The sequence below is a fragment of the Saccostrea cucullata genome, unplaced genomic scaffold, assembly GCF_032062105.1.
Source record: "Saccostrea cucullata isolate Sc308-1 unplaced genomic scaffold, CSIRO_AGI_Scuc_v1 ctg3305, whole genome shotgun sequence".
In the NCBI taxonomy this organism is placed as follows: Eukaryota; Metazoa; Mollusca; class Bivalvia; order Ostreida; family Ostreidae; genus Saccostrea; species Saccostrea cuccullata.
The window spans coordinates 27914-46333 of NW_026918229.1; the positions used below are offsets into that span (position 1 = coordinate 27914).

At 33.7% G+C, this 18420-nt stretch overlaps 1 pseudogene; it reads left to right on the top strand.

Moving 5' to 3' along the window:
• The first annotated feature begins 1895 nt into the window (after window positions 1-1895).
• Window positions 1896-13381, top strand: LOC134259775 (uncharacterized; annotated as a pseudogene).
• Window positions 13382-18420: the final 5039 nt, after the last annotated feature.

The following is an 18420-nucleotide window of genomic DNA, read 5'->3' on the forward strand; positions in this document are numbered from 1 at the left end:
AGAAATCAGCTGTTTGGATGAGTAAAGACGATTTAGCGATTTGTCCATAAAACTAGTGCAGAAGAAGTGAAACAAATACAGTCTCTTATTAGCTCACCTGAGCCGAAGGCTGAGCTTTTCTGATCACATTTTGTCCGTCGTCCGTCCGTCCGTCCGTCTGTCCGTCTGTCCGTCTGTCTGTCTGTCCGTCTGTAAACTTTTCACATTTTCGACTTCTTCTCAAGAACCACTGGGCCAAATTTGACCAAACTTGGTACAAAGCATCCTTGGGTGAAGGGGAATTTAAATTGTTAAAATGAAGGGACATATCCCCTCGCAAGGGGAGATAATCAAGAAAAGACAAAAATAGGGTGGGGTCATTAAAAAATCTTCTTCTCAAGAACCACTGGGCCAGTAAAGCTGAAACTTATGTGGAAGCATCCTAGTATAATGTAGATTCTAAATTGTTCAAATCATGACCCCCGGGGGAAGGGCGGGGTCACAATGGGGAATCAAAGTTTTATATAGAAATATATAGGAAAAATCTTTGAAAATCTTCTTCTCAAGAACCACTGGGCCAGAAAAGCTGAAACTTATGTGGAAGCATCCTGGTATAGTGTAGATTTTAAATTGTTCAAATAATGACCCCCGGGGGAAGGGCGGGGCCACAATGGGGAATCAAAGTTTAATATAGAAATATATAGGAAAAATCTTTGAAAATCTTCTTCTCAAGAACCACTGGGCCAGAGAAGCTGAAACTTATGTGGAAGCATCCTGGTATAATGTAGATTCTAAATTGTTCACATCATGACCCCCGGGGGAAGGGCGGGGCCACAATGGGGAATCAAAGTTTTATATAGAAATATATAGGAAAAATCTTTGAAAATCTTCTTCTCAAGAACCACTGGGCCAGAAAAGCTGAAACTTATGTGGAAGCATCCTGGTATAATGTAGATTCTAAATTGTTCACATCATGACCCCCGGGGGAAGGGCGGGGCCACAATGGGGAATCAAAGTTTTACATAGAAATATATAGGAAAAATCTTTGAAAATCTTCTTCTCAAGAACCACTGGGCCAGAAAAGCTGAAACTTATGTGGAAGCATCCTGGTATAATGTAGATTCTAAATTGTTCACATCATGACCCCCGGGGGAAGGGCGGGGCCACAATGGGGAATCAAAGTTTTACATAGAAATATATAGGAAAAATCTTTGAAAATCTTCTTCTCAAGAACCACTGGGCCAGAAAAGCTGAAACTTATGTGGAAGCATCCTGGTATAATGTAGATTCTAAATTGTTCACATCATGACCCCCGGGGGAAGGTCGGGGACACATTGTGGTATCATAGATTTTATTATATTTATTTAGGAAAAATCTTTGAAAATCTTCTTCTCATGAACCACTGGGCCAGAAAAGCTGAAACTTATGTGGAAGCATCCTGGTATAATGTAGATTCTAAATTGTTCACATCATGACCCCCGGGGGAAGGGCGGGGCCACAATGGGGAATCAAAGTTTAATATAGAAATATATAGGAAAAATCTTTGAAAATCTTTTTCTCAAGAACCATTGGGGCAGAAAAAGTGAAGCTTATGTGGAAGCATTCTGGGGTAGTGTTAATTCTAAATTATAGGAATCATGACCCCCGGGGGAAGGGCGGGGCCATTATAGGGAATCAAAGTTTTACATAGAAATATATAGGAAAAATCTTTGAAAATCTTCTTCTCAGGAACCACTGGGCCAAAAAAGCTGAAACATATGTGCCCATGGAAGGATCATGGGGTAGTGTAGATTTCAAAATGTCTAAATTATGATCAGTGGGGTAGGGTGGGGATGCTTTATGTATTACAAGGGGGAAATCTGGTAAAGAACAGAATGGTCAAAGCTTCTCAGGTGAGCGATGTGGCCCATGGGCCTCTTGTTGAACAAACGCTACATCTGAAGGAAATTGAAAAATCAAATGAAGTGACCATGAGCATAGAATACAGCTCCAGAAACAAAGAATTCGTTAACCTTCCTCCAGTTCAGATATCATTGCCAATGTTTAATCCAAATCCATTAGATAGAGAACAGCTTTACAAGTTGTTCGGGTCACTTGCAGTAGAAAAGTCACATAGAGAACTGCTGGAAGAACCAGAACTTGCCACAACTATAGATGATGGGTATAAAAACCATCGGTCTGTTGTCTGTCTCCATGAAGAAGAAATCTGGACAAGTGGAGAAGTCAGTGATATGACATGCTTTAATGGTCAAGGTTCACTTATCAAAACAGTTAAAACAAAATCAGGCGGATGGCCAAGTGATATTGCAGTGACAGGTGATGGAGATCTGGTGTACTCTGATGGAAGAGAAAAAAAAACTGTGAATAAAGTAAAGAATGGACAGACAGAGGAGATGATCAGACTACAGGGATGGGTACCAGTTAATCTCTGTGTCACCTCCTCTGGTGATCTCCTGGTTACCATGTACAGTGATGATAAAACACAATCCAAAGTTGTGCGTTACTCAGGCTCCACAGAGAAACAAAAAATCCAGTTTGATGAGGAGGGTGAAGCTCTGTATTCAGGAAATTACTACATTAAATACATCGGTGAGAACAGAAACCTGGATATCTGTGTGGCTGACTGTGAAGCTGGTGCTGTAGTGGTGGTCAATCAGGCTGGAAAACTCCGATTTAGATACACTGGTCATCCCTCTACCACAAAGAACAAACCATTCAATCCTTACGGCATCACAACAGACAGCCAGAGTCAGATCCTAACAGCAGACTACCATAACCACTGTATCCACATCCTAGACCAGGACGGACAGTTCCTCCGTTATATAGATAACAATGATCTGGAGAATCCACTTGGTTTATGTGTGAATAAAAATGATTTGTTTGTTGCAGAGTATGGAGGAAAAGTTAAGAATATTAAATATTTAGAATAGAAAACTTTCAATGTACATGTATATAACTAAATAAATGCTTGCATGTGTAAAGGTTTTCATTATCATGATTATATACCGGTATGGCTCTATTTTGCAAATAAAATTGTTTCAATATGTAAGTTATGATTTTATATTAGAAATATGTTGTAAATCTAAATGGTGAATGTGTAGATTTCTTCAACATCAAGATATATACTATTAGTTGCCACAGGAATTTGTAATGTCAGTTAAAGGAAGTTTCATTTTTAGGATAAAGATAAAACATTAGTAGATATAATGATTATATTATCTGTTGGTTTTCACTTTTGATGGAATGAATTTTCACTCCTTAAATATATTTCTTTTGAAGTATGATTCAAGATTGTAGCAACTTTTTACATATTCATGATATGTGTATTTAAGACATAAAATTGTTGAGAAAGTTGAATGATAGTATTAATGAAATATGATTTCTAAAGTAAGCCTCTTTGATGACAGAAATTAACAATAAAAAAATGTTGGATCATATAACTGATTTTTTTCTGTCTACAATTCTTTGATTTTATATAGCATTATGTACCGTATGCGCTTGTATTTAGCATTAATTGCCTGTGTTGCACAGAGCTTGAGTTTCTACTTTAGAGTTACATGTACATAATAAAAAGTTGATCTTAAGGTGATGGATTCGAATCTCAAAATGGGGCGTAAAGAGTAGTCCTTTGGATGCATAAACTGACGTTCCGTTTCACATAAGATGTAAAAAGTCCCTTTTTATCTCACCTGAGCCAAAGGCTCAAGTGAGCTTTTCTGATCATATTTTGTCTGTCTGTCTGTTTCTCTTTCCGTCAGTCTGTAAACTTTTCACGTTTTCAGCTTCTTCTCAAGACCCAATGGGCCAATTTTGACCGAACTTGGTATAAAGCATCCTTGGGTGAAAGGGAATTAAAATTGTTAAAATGAAGGGCCAAGTCCACTGAAAAGGGGAGATAATCAAGAATAGACAAATATAGGATGAGGTCATTAAGAAATCTCAAGAACCACTGGGCCAGAAGAGGTGAAACTTATGTGGAAACATCCTGGGATAGTGTAGATTCTAAATTGTTCAAATCATAAACCCTGGGGGTAGGGCGGGGCCACAATGGGGAATCAAAGTTTTATAGGAAAATTGTTATAAAATCTTCTCCTCAAGAACCACTGGGCTAGAAAAGCTGAATTTTATGTGGAAGCATCCTGATATAGTGTAGATTCTAAATTGTTCAAATCTTGACCCCCAGGGGTAGGGCGGGGCCACAATGGGGAATCAAAGTTTTACATAGAAATATATATATAATTTCAAGAACTACTGGGGCACAAAAGCTGAAACTTATGTGGAAGCATCCTATGGTAGTGTAGATTCTAACTTGTTCAAATCATGACTCAGGGGGTAGGGCGGGGCTACAATTGGGATTCAAAGTTTTACATAGAAATATATATGAATTTTTTTTTGAAAATCATTTTCTCAAGAACCACTGGGCAAGAAAAGCTGAAACATGTGTCGAAACATCCTGGGGTAGTGTAGATTCTCAATTGTTCAAATCATGACCCCCAGTGTAGGGCGGGCCACTATGGGGAATCAAAGTTTTACATAGAAAAATATAGGAAAATTCTTTGAAAATCTTCTCAAGACCCACTGGGCCAGAAAAGCTGAAATTTATGTGCATATCGAAGCATGCTGGGGTATATATTGTAAAAATCAAAATGTCTTAATCATGATCAGGGGTATAGGGTGAGGTAGCAATATGTATTAAAAGGGGGAATTTTGGTAAAGAACAGAATTGTCAAAGCTTCTCAGGTGAGCGATGTGGCCCATGGACCTTTTGTTAACAAAATGTAAATTCAATATTTTTTTTTAAATGAAAACCCAACGGGTAGGGTGGAACCACGGTGGGGAATCAAAGTTTCAGAGGCTTTTCCTCAATTATACAATGGGGTAGATTTTTACAAGTGAATATTTATAGGAAAATCTGTATAAATCTTCTGTGAATGATTAATCATATTGATATGGAAGTATCCTCAGGAACTTCAACCCATATTGAAACTTTTCAAAACAAACACTAATTTGTGATTTTTCTTGCCAATGTGCTGAAGTGCGAATTATGGCTAAAAGGCCTCTTATTCAAGACCAGGTCTTCCAACAATCTGTCAAAATCTTCATGGGTAACACTGGAATCCATCATATTTTGATTTTAGTATAAAGAGATTTAAATGGGTACCTAACTACTTGACTTCAAATTTCCTATCAACTTCCCTGACTTATGTAGCAATGTACCCTTATCACCTATAAAGGATTTATGTCTGAGTTGATTCAGAGCAAGAGCATGCTGTACTTACCAAATTTCTAAAATGAGGCAAGCTATTGACAAACAAGTGGATAAAACAAGAACAACAATGATCTCATTTAAAGATGTCAACGTCATTCAACAAGGGCTGGAAACCTGTACAATTCTGTGTCCCCTCTTCTGGTGATCTCCTGGTTACCATGTACAGTGATGGTGAAACACAATCAATCGAGCTTGATGAGGAAGGTAAACCTCTGTATTCAGGAAATTACTATATTAAATACAGAAATCTGGAAAATCTGTGTGGCCGACTGTAAAGCTGGTGCTGTCATTTTTTTCAGATTATTTAGATTTGATCCCAAATAGAAGATTCCTTGAGGGAATTAATCTTTTCAGTGGCAAGAAATTTGATGTATTTGATAAACTTTATATAATTTTTTTCAATGCTTACTGCTAAGAAATTAACAAATCAAAAATGCTCAAAATATTCAATTTTTTACACATAAGAGACCTAGCTATCTTGACCATGGGGTCTCCTTATTTGTGTGGTGGATTCTATTTTTGTCCATCTTTCTAAAGACCAGACAATGTGTGTGGATTTAGCTACTACATTTCCCAAACCCACTATATCCTCATGGGTCCTAATAAAAAAAGGGGCATTAAACGTAATCATCAAAATTGAAGAGGACTGTATACATTACAAATTTAAATGTTAGTTTAGGAAATGCAAATATAGTAGTTTTAAAATAAATTAAAGTGAAATTGATCATATGCCAAGCCAAATCAAAGAGTGTACTACAATTTAAAATTTCAAGCACCTGCATTGATTAGTTGCTGATAAAATTGTGACAAAAATTTGCTATGGACAAATGCATGGATAAACAGGAAGTTGACATCAGATTTGCATATCACCATTTGACATGCTAAAATAAATGATGTGTTAAAAATTTTAAGCATTTGAATGAGTAATTACTGAGAAAACTGATTCAGAAACTTGATATGAACAGACATTTGGATAAACAGGGATTTGATTTATTAAACTCGTTCTAACATAGGAAATCAAAGATTTTAAAGCTTATTTCCACAAATGATAAGTATAAGTAAAGCAATACTCACATCATACATTTTATTAGCAAGTGTGCATCTCAAGATTAATATCAATGGAAGTTTGGTTTATATAAAGAAAACAATTTAAAATTATTGAAAATGAACTTGCTTCAAAAAGTTTTATCTATTCACTCTATTCACTGATTAAGAAACATCCGAAACTAAAAGATCTGGAAGTGTGAAAAAAATTCATACTTTTAATTTTGGTAAAACTATTACTAAAATTCTATCAGTTGGAAAATGTACATCAGACTGTTCATAGTAATTTGGAAAAAGGATGACGAATTTTTACTAAGCAAGAAAATGTGCATAAATGTACAATAATATACCATTCAAAGCAAGTTAGATAATGTCAATGTCCATCTGTAAAATTGCATCATCCGTGCAAGTTTGGTCCAGTTAGGGCTGATTAAAACTTGTGGATGAGCATACCCAAAAAACTTTACAGGGACAATATAAACACTTTTTTTTCCAAACTTACTTGAATTTATATGTCATTTTGTTAGAGGTACATGTATCTGCTGGATCGGTTTATGTACAGAAAAGAATAATCTGTCTTTTGTTTATTAAAAATGCTAATTTTTTTTTAGCCAACACATGAAATATTCTACATCATTAAACTACGTCTACATCATTTTAAGATAGGAGAATGTTTAACCTAATTTAATGTACTTACTGGTCTTAACTTGTTGCTGTCTTCACTCATTCTTGCATTGTCCCCCTCCACCCAGCAGTAACATTGAGGGATCCCTATTGTCTTTTTTTATGTAATTCACTATCGCAAAAATATGAAGAAATCAAATTTATAATTACGAGGGTAGTTCGAAAAGTTCGTGGACAACTGTCTTTTTTTTTTATTTGACGTCATATATGTTATCCATATTTGGTAGAAATATTTTAACAATAAATCCAAATGATTTGTATTGATTTTATTGAAAATATTACAATTTATTAAAAACTTATCTAGATTTTAGAAATGCAAAAATCGGATCGCAGAGCAGGTCAAAATTTAGTAAGTTACAAACAAAACACTAAATAATGTCTGAAGTCATATTCTCTGTAAAATGGAGAAAAAACGAAAAACAAACTAGAAATTCAAATTACGAACTGTTAAATCAATGCGTATACCAAATTATGGCTTTATATTTTGCTTTGTTGAAAAGTAATCGACTTGGGAAGATAAGTAGTCTATATTGAAAACGACAAAAACGATGACGTTTTAGAACGTCACGGAGCAGCAGAAAACGATGCAATTTTGTGTTTTTCTTCGGAAAATCCTGAATAAACACTACTAAAGTTGGAGGAATCGAGAAATATGTCACAAATGAGCTGTGCATGTGTGTACAAATACTACAGGCAGTATTTCAGTGACAAAGACTCAGTATCGGATAAGGAGAATCTCTGAGGAAACGGTATAACTTTAAAAATGTGAACAAAAACTTTGAAAAGTTGAAACGTCAAGAAACGACATGGGCACTTCAGAGTTGCTTATCCTGTGGAAGCAGAGTTAAGTAAGAAAAGCAATCAAAAACCTTAACAAAGGAAATTATACAACAAGAGCAATTCTTAAAAAAATAATTTAAAAAATTAGAAAAAGGAATAAATGAATGGACATTGGATTATACTCTGTGAAATGTATAGGGATGATTTTTTTTTGAAATTCTTAATGCTATGTTACGACGTTACATTGCCGTTTAGTGTGCTCCGCGGGTACAAAACATGTTGATTTTAAACTGAAGTAAATTGATATCTGTGATGTCAGATGGAATCAACAAAACACATATTTTAACATATTAGATTGTACTTATTTTAAATTTCTAGTGAGTAATATAAATTAGACTGACATCGTCCACTAACTTTTCAAACAACCCTCTTATATCACTGTTTAAGCATGCTCATCAAATATTAATAGAAAAGTTACAATGTAATGTGCTTGTGAAATAAATTGAGGATATGAGAATTACCTTAGACAGTTTGATAATCATGACTCACGATTTCGGAAATAAGATAGGATTTTAAAACCTTCATAATATTGACTCCTTCATAAGTTATACACAATCGTTAAGACAAAATTAAAGATAAAAAACATGTACAAAACTTCCATCTTCAAGATATAAAAAGCTTTAAGCACTTTCCGTAGCATATATGAAAGAAAGTAAATCCTCAAGAAATAGTCCTGCATATGAGAATTTTACATTTCTTTTTTTCTCTGCTTTAAAAAAAATTCCGTTCATGCATTCTTTACAAAATGACATTGTTTTAGAATGATACTCCTGGTCGAGGTTATCTTTATGCTGTATTGCACAAAAACTTTATCATTAAAAAGTTCATTAAATACAAATTATACAATGCAAACCAGAAATATTCAGTGGGGCATGATTACCCGGCCCAAGGGTTATTCAGATGCAACTTGAAAATTTGTAAAAGTGCATGAAAGTTAAAAAATAACAGCGATTTTCTTTCTCTTTGAAACAGCTATAGCTATAAAAACACATTTATATAAAACCAACACAAATGACATTTACAAATTTATTCAAATTGCCTTCTGGTAACTACTCAGCTATTATAAAATTGCAACAAACTATAATGAAAAAATTACACACGCAAACAATGTATTTACAGAACTCTAGATATGCACACTAATTATCAGGCAACATGCCTGATACAACCAGGCGTTGTTAATGAGTAGATGCAATGTGTATTAGGCCGATGGCCGAATATGGTAGCCGATGGCTTGTATGTGTGGTAGGCTGCAGGCCCCCATGTATGTGAGGCCGATGGCCTAATGAGAGTGTGAGGCCGATGGCCATGAGTGAGTTAGGCCGATGGCCTTGCATGCATGTAAATGGCCGATGGCCTTGAGACAATGAAATGAATGCGGCCGATGGCCTGAGTGCGTGTGTGAAAGTGGATCTAACATGGATTTCAAATAAACAAAATTTCTTTTGGGGTTAAATAACACACCTGACCAAAAACACATTTGAGAAATGTGAGATCAAAGTAAAAAAAAGTCAGTGTTGTCAAAAAAATTTGCTGATAAAGTTGAATTGCTTTTTCAACAATATTAATGGCTGAGTAAAATGAAAAATATTTATTTATATCGTATAACTTTACTACATGTTAATCTAAAATTGTCACTCAATTGCATGATTTATACAAATTGTTGTAATTGCTTATAAGCAAAAAGGTATCAACCCTTCTGGATTATCCCACCGTTTCTTTTTGTATTTTCTGGAATTCTAAAAATAAATATGATTTTATTCTTAGCACAGAATTAAGCTTAAAACCAGTTTGCATTAGTAAAGTTTCAGTCAGAGACCATTATTTGTAGGATAAAAATGCACAACCGGTCATTTTTAATCATGGCTCTAATCTATCCCAATGGGTCATGTTTTAAACAAATTAAATTTACACTACCTGAGGATGCTTGCTTCCATATAAATATACATGTATTTGACTAATCATGACTTTGTTCTTCTTGATTATGAGAAGTTTTTAAATGAATTTCCTATATACTCCTATATGTTAAACTTTGTCCACGAATTGCAGTGTAATGGTTTAACTGGATATCGGCCTGAATAGCACAGTTGGTAGAGCACAGGACTAGAGATACATGTAGAGGTCCCAGGTTCAATTCATGGTCCAGCGATACATGTACTCCTTAAATTTCCTTCCTTTCCTGTAACAGATTGAGTGCCATTGACCACCCCTGGAATTGCAGGTGAAAGACCTGCAAGGAATGAGTCTGGGTTGTGGTCTTTGGAGGGCCAAATACCTTTAAGTAGGGAGGAATGTGGCAGTCAGCCGGGTTCGATCGCTGATGGCCAGGCCTGGGGACCATAAAACTGAGAAAAGCCCATTTTTGATCTCAGTCTCACATTTCTGCTATATATTCCTTTGGAAAAAGTTAGACTGAGATTAAAAGTGAGCTCATCTCAGTTTTATGGCCCCCAGGCCAGATAGCTCAGTTGGTAAAGCACCTGATGACCGGAGAAACCCTACTCCAATTATCCACGGGGGGATTATTTCATATAATAACTACAACTGTACATGTATGCATGACCAGTCATGAATTTGCTGTTCTTGAGAAGAAGGTTGTTAAAGATTTCTCCAATGTATTTCTATGTCAAAATATGATAATCCATTGCTGTTCTTAAGAAGAAGGTTTTTAAAGATTTCTCCTATGTATTTCTATGTCAAAACTTAATAACCCATTGTAGCCCTACCCTATTCCTGGGGGTCATGACTTGAGGAGACGTGAATCTATGCTACTAGAGGATGAGTTCATATCAATAGGACACATCACATCATAAATATAGGTTTCACCTAGTGTGAAAAGATTTTTTTTTACCTGGTCAGAAATTAGTTGTTGGTTTTTTTGTAAAGCTTATTAATTGTTCAATTAATTTCTAAAGCTAATGATTAAGGTAGTTTGCCATCTAGTAGACGCGCAATGTAATTATTTAATTAAATAAGCTTGTATAATTTCACCCGTGTGTATCACTCAGCCATTACCTTTAATTAAGCATGATAACGTTATAAAGAGAGATAATTTCTTATTTTTCAACAATTTGACCTATAATTTGGCGGAAATAAAAGGATATATCATTATGACGGTTTGCACGATTTACAAGATTGCACAGAGCAATTAAACATGTTACAAACTACTGTATGAATTAAAAGAATATAAATACATGTGAACTATTTAAAAAATGAATGTTTTTTTTCCTCCCAAACAACCGCGATTTGCTGAAAATTGTCATCTAGATTTTAAGCAAGTGAGGTAATTTTTCAGAACCTAGGAGTGCAAAGTATATCATTATAACTTTCTTACAAGATTGCAGAGAAATTTACTTACAAACTACTGTATGAATTGCAAATTTTCCGACAAAGCTGACAAGGTCATGGAAAGTTAAAAATAATATTTCATTTTATCATCAAGTTAACAGTAAGCTTAAGACAGAAAGAAATAATTTCATTGAATAATCGATTAATTCCACTATCACATATTCCTTTTATCTAGAACTTTACTTGAGTCACCATGGATCCCCGCCACAGTGCCCAGGATGTGATCAGATGTGACCTTTGTGAGACAGCTATAGTACAGATGTACTGTGATTTCTGCCATGTAAACCTTTGTAAACCCTGTATTGGAGAACACATTGCTGATGAATATGACAAACACAAAATTGTCCCATTGCAACAGAGAAAATCAACCTTGATTTATCCAAAGTGTGCAACACATCCAACCAAATTATGTGAAGTAAAATGCAAGGAATGTGACATTCATATCTGCCCTTCATGTTTTACATCAAGCCAACATAAAGGACACAGTTTTTTAGAACTCTCAGAAATATACAATTCAAAGAAAAATGATATTGCAAAAGATACAGAGGAATTAGAAAATATTACTTCTCCAACATATGCAGAAATCACAAATTATCTAGATACACAAATAGCTGACTTGGATGGAGAATATGAGAAAATTCAACAGCTGTGACAGAACATGGAAAACTATGGCACAGAGAAATTGACAATGTTATAAATGCCATTAAAAAAGAAATTGATGATTTGAAAAGAAAACACTTTGACATTCTCAAGAAACATGCAGAAAAAGTGAAACAAATACAGTCACTTATTGAACAAACTCTGCTCCACCTGAAGGAAATAGAAGAATCAAATGAAGTGTCCATGACCACAGAATACAGCTCCAGAAACAAAGAATTCAGCAAACTTCCTCCTAAAGTTCAGATATCACTGCCAATGTTTAATCCTAAACCAGTTGATAGAGAACAGATTTACAAGTTGTTTGGATCTCTTGTACCATTATCTACCACAACAGAAGAAAATAGCTACAAATTGAAGAAACCAGAAACATCAAGGACAAAACTGCTGGAAGAACCAAAACTTCTCACTGCTATAGATACTGGGTATGAAAAACTCCGCTCTGTTGCCTGTCTCAGTGAAAAAGAAATCTGGACAAGTGGAGGACTCAGTGATATGAAATGTTTTAACATTCAAGGTTTACTTATCAAGACAATCAAAACAAAAACAGGAGAAATGGCCAGGTGATATAGCAGTGACAGGTGATGGGGATCTAGTGTACTGTGATGGGACTACAAGGACTGTGAATAAAGTGAAGAATAGACAGACAGAGGAAGTTATCAGACTACATGACTGGAAACCTAGTAAAATCTGTGTCACCTCCTCCGGTGATCTCGTGGTTACCATGTACAGTGATGATAATTCACAATCCAAAGTTGTCCATTACTCAGGCTCCACAGAGAAACAAACAATCCAGTTTGATGAGGAGGGTAAACCTCTGTATTCAGGAAATAGCTACATTAAGTACATCAGTGAAAACAGAAACCTGGATATCTGTGTGGCTGACAGTGTTTCTCGTACTATAGTCGTGGTCAATCAGGCTGGAAAACTCCGATTTAGATATGCTGGTCATCCTTCTGCTACAAAGAACGAACCATTTGAAATCCGTGGCATCACAACTGACAGCCAGAATCAGATCCTGACAGCAGACCGTGGTAACCACTGTATCCACATCCTAGACCAGGATGGACAGTTCCTCCGTTATATAGATAACTGTAATCTGAAGATCCCATATGGTTTATGTGTGTATAAAAATGATTTGTTTGTTGCTGAGTGGGGAGGAAAAGTTAAGAAAATTAAATATTTGGAATAGACATCTTTGTATATAACTATATATATGCTTGTGTATAGGCTGCCATCATCACTCTATTTTGTAATTAAAATTGTTCCATTATGTAAGTTATAATTTTAATGTGAACGCGTTATTTATCTTTCAAGTTATCAGAATAGATCGGAAAATGAAGCTAGATTACATCAACAGCAAGATATATAATATTAGTCGCCACAGTGAAAGGATGTTTCATTGCTATGATAAAGATAAAAGATTGGATATAATTGTTTTATTATCATTCTGCTGGTTTTCACTTTTGATGGAATTAATTGACACTCCTTAAAAATAATTTTTTTGAAGTCCTTATGATTGTAACAACTTTTTACATATTCATTATATTTAAGACATAAAATTGTTGAAAAACTTGAACGAAAGTATTCCTTAAAAATGATTTCTAAACTCTAATCTTTCCTAACTAAAATATGATTTCTAAACTCTTTGATGAATTTGAAATTACCAATAAAAAAGAAAATGTTGGATCATTTAGCTGATTTTTTTCTGTCTAAAAATGCTTTGATTTTATATAGCATTACGTACCGGTATGCACTGATATTTATCACTACATGTAATTGCCTGCGTGGCACAGTGCTAGTGTCTACTGTATAGTCACAGAATAAAGAGTTGATCATTAGGTACATGTAATGGTTTCGAATCTCACAATGTGACGTAAAGACCAGTCCTTTGGATGCGTAAATCGAGGTCTTGTTTCACAGTAGATGTTGACACGAAAAAAGATCCCAAGGTTATTCTACAAATTGTGAGGGGATAGAACGGGGTCACAATGGGGGATCAAAGTTTCGGAGAATTTCTTGTAAAAATTCTCAATGATACAATGGGGGATCATATTTTTACAGAGGGATGTTTATAGAAAAAGTAGAAATCAACGCAGTTATTGATAATTCCATATTGATATGGAATTATCCTCAGGAACTTCAACCCCCATTGAAACTTTTCAACACAAAACTAATTTGTGATTTTTCCGTGTTACATGTAATGTGCGAATTATGGCCAACAACCTGTCAGAATTTTCATGGGTAACATTTGAATCAATCATATTGTGATTTTACTATTAAAAGATGTTAATGGATACCTGACTACTTGACTTCAGAATTTCAATCAACTTCCCTTATTTATGTAGCTATGTACCCTTATCACCTACATATGGGATTTAGGTCTCTGAGTTTATTCGGAGCAAGAACATGCTCCTCTTACCAAGTTTCTAAAATGAGGCCATATCATATGCAAATATATTAAGTAAGTGTGTAAGTAAATATTGGCTACATGTATCCAATAGCGGTATTACTGAGGTTTAATGGAATAGTAATAGATGTTGATTAACAAATGTTGGAAAAAGATTGGACAAAAAAACTTCTTTAAGCTTTTGAAGCTTAAATTCTGGCATAAAAACGAACTACATCTGAGTATAACTGGGCTATTATTATACACAACATGCCTTGTTATAGAAAATGTGATTTTTTTAAATGAACAAGAGAAGCAGTTTTAAATATTTTAATATCACATACTAAGAACAATATTATAATAATTCTCTAAATTAACACCCTTGAAAAAAATTCCTGGATCTGTGCATAATGAATAGCTCTGATTAATATGTTTTCAGTATGTATGAGTTGTGAAGTTTGATAGAATATTTTACGTATTTTTAGAATTAAAATAATAATTATTTCAGAAAGTAAAACACAGGGTCACAGAAAAAAATCAAGATCAAAGGATGATCATGAAATTGAATAGCTCTCATCAAAATGTATCAGCTTATAAAGTTTGATAAAAATATTACGAATAGCATTTTGAAACTTAGTAAACAGAATTTTATGAAAAGTTGAGTCAAGGTCAAAGGAAAGATCAAAGTCAATTCATTTTTGATGAAGTCTAGTTGTTCCATCAAAATGAATTGTTATATAAAGTTTGATAAAAATATCTTGCAAAGTCCCTTTGCTAAAACAAATTAAAGAAACGTGAGATCAATGTAAAAGGAAATATTAGGTTACAAAAATGTTGACACATTTGTATAGCTCTCGTCAGTATGTACATGTATAAGCAAGTGAAGTTTAGTTGAATTATCTTCAAGTTGATACAAGTAATTTCTTTATTATGATCTAAGCGCAAAGTGTTCCGAAAGGATAGAATACGGACATGAAACACTTTATATACTTAAGCAATATAATTAGCGGGCATTACGATATATTTTTATTCATCTCCTCTTACTTTACCCATCTACATGTAAGTATGAACTGACAAATGTATGATTAGTACAAACTTTATAATTAACACTTTCCATTGTCAATAATTTACAGTAGCACAATTACAGTGGATTGACAGATATTGTGTAGTAAAAAATAATTAGGAGTATTTTTTATTTAGTAAATAAATTAATCTGTATAAAAGTTGTGCTAAGAGCAATTACTACATCTTTGTATCTTCATTTTTTGGAACTTCAGTGATCAGAATATTATGAATTTGAATAAGTTTTTACGTAATTTTAATACATCAAATAGTATTAAATGAAATACATTTTTTCGCTATTTTTTTTTTGGGGGGGGGGGGGGTATTTACATCTTTGTCCAATATATTTAAAAAATGTGATTTATGTTTACTTTGAACTATGCATGTATTCAAGGAAAACAAATGCACTTTGAACCCATCAAATATTTAGAAGTGAAATACCTTAATTATAAGCTAGATGAAATGATATATGATATCAAATGAATTGACATCATAATTAGACGAGGAGGTTCTAAAATACATGATGATGTGTTCATTTATATATATAGAAGTTATTGTGTCTAATTAAAACACGTGTATGTGAGCATTTGAACGGCTCTAGAGGGGGGTGACACCTCTTGAATTTTCAGAGTTGTTAAGTGAACAATGTATATATACTAAACCGACTAAAAGACACCTTGGAACCCTAACCCTCTCACTAAGAACACGGACCTCCCTGTTAAAATAAGATGAAAAAATCATACAAATGTAACTATATTTTAAGATAAAAGTGAGCGCCCCAACCACCCCCACCACACCGTTCCCTACCTCATTCTGCGAAATAGGTTTTTCACAATTGTGAACGAAGCTTATTTTTCCCTGTACAGAAATTTCTAGGTTCTTTTTTGACAGGGGTGGAACCCCCCCCCCACCCCACCCACCCTTGGAAAAGATTAATGGATCCACGCCTGGAACAATCAAGCATGATAATGTGACAAGATAGATAACTCTATTTTCAGAAAATTGACAAAAAACTTAGGAGTGCAAAGTATGTCAATATGAGGGTTAGCACGGTTTACAAGTTTGCACTGAGCGCGACATGTTACAAATTATGAATTAAAAGAATCGAAATACAGGAGAACAGACAACTGTCTCTTAACATCTGTTATCTGATTGTGAGAAAGTAAAGTAAGTTTCATAGTTTTATATGTGTATACAAATAATTTATTTGTTACTGAGTGGAAAGGAAAGGTTAAGAAAATTAAATATTAAAATAGGCATCTTTGTATATAACTAAATATATGTTTGTGTATATCATTATACTGTCATAATGGCTCTATTTTGTAAATAAAATTATCTTAAGTTTAAATTATAATTTTTTTTATTGTTAAAATGTGTTGTTTATCTTTCAAGTTATAAGAATAGATGGGGAAAATGTAGACTACATCAACATCAAGAGATAATATTATTATCATAGCAATTTGTATAGCGTCAATGGAATGACATTGTTAAGATAAAAATAATACATTGGATATAATTATTTTATCATCTGCCGGTTTTCACTTTTAATGGAATTATTGTCCCTTCTTAAAAATATTTCTTTATGCCCATATGTTGGATCATTTAGCTGATTTTTTCCCTTTAAAATGCTTTGATTTTATATAGCATCATGTACCGTTATGTGCTTATATTTAGCACTAATTGCCTGCGTGGTAAAGTGGTATAGTGTCTACACTAGAGTCGCAGGGTTAAAAGTTGATCATGACATGATGGCTTCAAATCTCATGTGGCACGAAGAGACCTGTCCTTTGGATAAGTAAAACGATTTAGAGATTTGTCCTTAAAAGTTTGTTTTTTTTTATTTTTAGCAAGATGTGCTTTTAGCGATTTTAAGATCGATACTTAATTTTAGCGATCTCAACACCCTCTCTAAAAGAGCCAAAATTAAATCCTCGTTAAAAATTCTGCTTAGTAGTATTCAGAATTACTGAGATTTAATAGAAAAGTTAGATGTTGATAGACAAATGTTGGAAAAATTGTTAGGCAAGATTGTATACGCACTCAATTGTTTATGACCCTTGATAATACATTTTTCCGATCACAACAAAAGCACACAGTAGATGTGACTAATTGTGGAAGGAGGTGCAAACTCCTAAATGTCATTTTATTTCATCTCTGATGTGTAAAGCAATATGAGCTGCATTTTTGAAAATTTTATTTAGCTGTTGAAATGTGTTATTATGATAAATTTGTATGTAACTTAAACCTTTATCACGTATGCTTAATTAAACTAGAATAAAACAGAAGAATGACTTCTATATACAATGCAATACATAGTTTAATATAAGAAATCATTATTTTACAGGACGGCAATAATTTTGATTCAGTTGAAGGTTATACTCGTAAATAGTTCTTCCCTCGCAAATATGAACAACAGAATTTTATCAACGTTATTTTTTTCTGTCACTGAAATATTTATTTACAATTTTGCAACAAAAAATTCCGTCATCAAAGTTGCATCTCATATGCTTTAAGAGATCCATATTTGTTCTGTTCCTCATTAATATTGTTTGTATGAACTAATAAGACTAAAACTGTTCATCATCTTCATGTTTCATACGAGTCTTCACCTGTGGGTGCTTATATACTAATACTTTGTATGAATAAATCACAGCCCTTTCTTTCTTAAGATTTTGACACATTCAACAAATGGGCCCTTTTATTAGAACATTGAACCCTTCTTTATATTCATACAATAATACTAATTTCTATCATTTATCTTATTTAGAGAACGATTTCTATGATTACTTCTCTTACATTATACAGCAAACTCTATTCCCCTAGCGTTTCAGATCTATGTTGTGTAAAACTTTAAATCCTTCTTACATATGTAAAGATAAGTAGCTAAAGTTTTTGAAATATTACTGGTATTTAGTGAAAAAGTAATAGATGTTGATAGACAAATATTGGAAAAGCATAAAAAAAATTCCTTATACACTGTAGAGACTTTAATTGGAACATGGAGGCTAAAATTATGGCATCAAATGCAGTAAATCTGAATAAAATGAGCTATAATTATATACGTCTTGTCTTGAAAAAATAGGGTGTGTAAAAGATCAAGAGAATTATTTGTTATAGTTTTAAATATTTTAATTTCACACACAAAAACAAA